Source organism: Notothenia coriiceps, unplaced genomic scaffold (genome assembly GCF_000735185.1).
Source record: "Notothenia coriiceps isolate Sejong01 unplaced genomic scaffold, NC01 NC01_scaffold00019799, whole genome shotgun sequence".
Taxonomy (NCBI): Eukaryota; Metazoa; Chordata; class Actinopteri; order Perciformes; family Nototheniidae; genus Notothenia; species Notothenia coriiceps.
In genome coordinates, this window is record NW_011352500.1 from 173,463 (window position 1) to 178,229 (window position 4,767).

Below are 4,767 nucleotides of genomic sequence, written 5' to 3' on the forward strand. Positions count from 1 at the left end.
TGGGAGTCATGTCGTTACTTTGTTGAGAATGTGGCCGTGTAATAAGCGGGATAATTTGCAGTGACTTGTTCCTTATGGGGAAAATAGTACCCGTCATGCAGATCAGGATCCCTCCGCCACGCTTTGGGATCCTGATCTGCCGACGAGGCTCCATTAAAATATAAATATTTTTAGTGAATTACTGAGTTTAGGCACGTTAATAACGTTTTAATGAAGTTGAATACAGTATATTCATATGTGTCAGTGATTTCATGTCAATTCGGCGAACATAAACATAAATGATCGTGGTGAAGATGATGATTAAATTAGGATTAAAAATCGAGAGCCGGGCTGCATTTCCTCCTGTTCGTTTTTTTCGACTAAACAACATTATTTAGTTAAATAACAACATGGTGATGTTTTGTAAATGATTACATGTCTCTTATTTAGCACAGAGTATGATATCCGTGACATATGGATCTTAACAAAGTTCCGCTGTACATCCAGCGTACTGTATCTGACTTTATTTCACATGAGCTCCAGTGTGGAACTCCACTGCACCCCCTGGTGGATCAATGATCCATTGCAGCTGGCTTCATTATAATTACATTTATCTATCACGGGGGCATCACGGGGGCAGATCACGTACCAATCACGGCCCTCGCGTTTCAAACTGTCTGAAATGAATCGCTACATCTGTAGGTTTTTGTGCATGTAAAGGCTAAATTCCCAAAGTTCCTCGATCGGACTCCTTTGTTTACTTTGGTAACATAATGACATCACGCTAGCCGCTTTCACACCAAGTACTTAGCCGGTACTTGTCCCCGGTACTTGTCCCCGGTACTTGTTCCCCCCAAACTCTTTAGTCCATCAAACTGTCCTACTAGATCGCGTTCTCACCGGAATAAGTCCAAGAGGGAGGATTAGGCAAATTAAGCTGGCAGGCCACAAACAACTTCATGGCCACCCGCTGTACATGAGTAGTTGACTGAAGTTGTGGTTTTTGTGCTCATGTTATACAGCTTGGTGACTGAGTTATTTAAGCCAACTAGGGATATGACGCAAAAATGCAGAGCCACCAGTCGAATGCAATAGCAATGCTGGTTCGGAAAGCAAAGACGGTTAAAAAGCCTTAAGAAAAGGATTAGACGTTGGTGCGCTGGGCTAATGCAAGCAAATTAAATGGCGGCTTCACAAAACTTAATCGCTAGCAGGTACGATCTGGGGGTGAAAGGTTTGCGCGAACTAGGGACTAGGCCCAGATCCTTTTTGGCGTGAAACCAAATCCCCCCCCCTCCTATAGGCCTTGTTCGGGGATAAAAGTACTCCGGTGTGAAAGCGCTATATGTAACACTTGTGTTTCTATTGGCTTGCGCTCAAACTTATTGTTTGTGATAGGCTAAGATTGGGACATCTCTAATGGCGCATTTCCACCTACGGCCTCGCTCGGCCTCGCTCGGTATGGCTAGGCCTCGTTAGGACTGGCTCACTTTATGGTGCATTTCCATTACAGTTTAGGAGCTGGGGTAGTATCTATAGTAACACAGTGTAGGCGGAGCCGTGGCGTCATCTTCAATGAGAGCCCCGGAAAAACAACACAGCCGTTAGCTGTTAGCCCTCAGAGCTCACAGCTCCTCATATCTGTTCAGAAACTAGACAAAAGTTAAACAAGTACAAACCACATACTGTCTGTGTCATGGCGAATACAGTCGCTGGTTTATTTATTTCTGTATAGGCCGTTGTTGTGAGTGTGGACGGTCGGAGCATTTACAACGTTAGCTTAGTCACTCTCCATTTAGACAACACGCATTTTAAAAGGTTTTTTGCCTGCCGTCTGTCTGCAGACTTAATTCATGGTTTTTACTAACCGGTATCAGTATGTTGTTACTTCGGCATCATTTTGAAACGTGTATTACAATTAAATCACGGTCAAATATGTTCATCTTGTTGTAGTTGTAGCCCCCTTGCCAGCGATTCTCTCTCTAGTTTAGCATACTCAGCCCGACTCCTGGCCCTAGAACCACGACTTTATGGGGCCAGAAAAACTGTGAATTAGGACCCGCTAGCCGGTACTAACGGTATATGACGGTATCAGTCCCAATTTAAGGGGTCATTTCTCCCAAAAATTGTTTTTACTCACTATATCAACAGCCCCACCAAAAATATTTTCCACCAGCCGCCACTGGACCCCAGTATATCTAACATCTTCATTTTCTGATCAATTTTATAGATACATCTTATTACCTTTAAAATAATGCATTGTAATAAAGTGCATCTGTCTGCAGGAAGAAGAGCACTGTGAAGTCGGTGAGAGAAAATGATTACGTCATGACAGAGGAAAACGCGTACGAGACCAGCCTGGACATTGTCAGGTAGGAACAACCTGACATTTTTCTGAGAATACTTACACACTTTTACTTAGGTGGAGTTTTTATATGATCGTATTTCCACAGTGTGGTTTAAGTGATGTTATTTCAGAGAAGGATATGAATACTGATGACTAAGTTTTATCATTGCGTGTGTCTATTAGAAGCAAAGAAGACAGGAATGCTTACGACAACGTGGTGATGGACAGCACTGAGGACAAACTTACCGCCATGTGACCCTCCTGCCCTGATTCTATTGGCTGCCGTCCTCACCAACTCTGGACAGGGAAAAAAATACCTTAACTGTTGTTCGTATTTATTTTAAGTTGATTGAATCATTTACCTGGCTAACAAATATCTTCTAAGACTGTTTGATTTTTTTAATATTTAAATTATATTATATGTATTGTTAATACTTTTTGTGTTAATCAGTTAGTGTATCAGCATGTTTTCAGTCCCCTCTTGTGATTTGGAGCAGTGAACATGAGGACAAGCAGCTTTCCATCCCATGATCTTTCTGCTGATTAATAAGTTATGTTTTCTAACAAACTGCTGTGTCGCCTCCTTTCTGATCAATGGAAGACTGACCTGCCATTATGAATGAAACACTCAGAGAGTATGGCACATTTTACAATAAACAGTGAGCAGTACTGACCCTGGTGTGTGACTGAATCAGAAACTGATAGTACAACACACTGACCTCACACCTGAAGTGGAAAATACAAACACACTGACCTCACACCTGAAGTGGAACATACGGACACACTGACCTCACACCTGAAGTGGAACATACGGACACACTGACCTCACACCTGAAGTGGAACATACGAACACACTGACCTCACACCTGAAGTGGAACATACGAACACACTGACCTCACACCTGAAGTGGAACATACGAACACACCAATCATATTAGAGTTCAGGAAAAATCATTCATGGCATATTGTGTTCTCTTTATGGTTTCATTATACACAGATCATTTTTGCACAAAACAGAGTGGATGCTCAATAATTAGAACAGACAGATCATTCACAACATGTCTCTGTTAACTCAGAGCCTTCTGTCTCTTTGGATCATTATATGAAATCAAACTGAGCGGTTTTAGTTTTTCACTGAGTGATAGACAGCCTTAGCTGGATGTCTTTTGAAAATGTTAAAGTGACATTCGAGTTGTTTAATCCTTTTTATCATTTGTATTCTTATAGGTTTCTGATGTACTATTTATGCACATTCCTCAAAAACATTATATTTGGACAAATAGTATATTGGAGTCTGACTGATATATTATTGATCATATTCATTAAGTATAAGGGTTTATCTGATCAGTTAATGTGAGCAGACAAATGTTTATTTGACTTTTCAGCTGTACATTTAGTAGATAATCAACATTTTAGGAAAAAGAAAAGACAAAGTCTATCAAATCTGTTTTAGGAAAAATTCAGTTTTAGTTTGGAAGGTCTTATTGGGTGGGCTTAAAAGGTTCAACATGCGAGACACAAATACCAAAGACATCACTATTGTAACAAAAGGCGAGGGAGTACAAGAGAAAAACTGACATTGATGGATGTGTGATGATTAGATATTTTTGTGTGATGATTAGATATTTTTGTGTGATGATTAGATATTTTTTCAAGGGACTTTGGTACTGTGGCTTGCTGCACTGACAACACCAGGAAACAAGAGAAAATCAAGTCCTGTCCTGCACCACTTTGCTTCAAACTGCAGCGTGTTGTCACCGAGTGTCACATCAGGTCCTTTTTCCTGGTAATTTATAAAGATTGTTCAGACTGGATTAACATTAAAGGAGGAGGCAGAGAATTACATTTTCACTGTATAGTAAGTAACTCATCGTTCAGTACATTGTAACAATGGTGAAGTGACAGGATATTAAGATCTGTACTGTAGTAAATGAAACAAGAAAAGCCTTACAAATAAGGGAGTCAAATGGAAGACAAATATACTTGTGACGCAGGGAACTTCGTCACAGACCAGGGGTCTGCAACCTTTTCGACCAAAAGAGCCATTTTGCTCCTTTTCCCCCCAACATTTTTTGTCTGGAGCCGCAAAACATATTTCATAGCTTGATAGCTAATAAAGTTGTATTTATTGTTATATCAGACACAAACTACAGTTTTTTTGCATTTATTAGGCTATTTATTACATTATATACAACTGTTAACCTCTAATAAGAAACAAATAACTCCTATAAGGAGAATTAAAAATAATTCACAGGCCTACTTTAAAATAAATTAAACACAGCACTTGGGGAGTCCTCTGCACATTTGCTCAGAAAAAAAAATATTATTAAAATGGGTCCACTTTGAAATAAATAAAACATATAGCTGCACCCTAAAAAGAGTTAACGGTTGGGTAGGTAAGAATGGAGAAACCAGCTCGAGTGCGCTAGAATGTTGAAACAC

At 40.0% G+C, this 4,767-nt stretch overlaps 1 long non-coding RNA gene across 1 annotated transcript; it reads left to right on the top strand.

Annotated features, from left to right (window-relative positions):
• Positions 1-2,228: 2,228 nt before the first annotated feature.
• Positions 2,229-4,326, top strand: LOC104952323 (uncharacterized). The gene is made up of 3 exons (XR_799104.1): positions 2,229-2,351; positions 2,510-3,204; positions 3,240-4,326. It is a non-coding gene; the product is annotated as an uncharacterized lncRNA (long non-coding RNA).
• Positions 4,327-4,767: the final 441 nt, after the last annotated feature.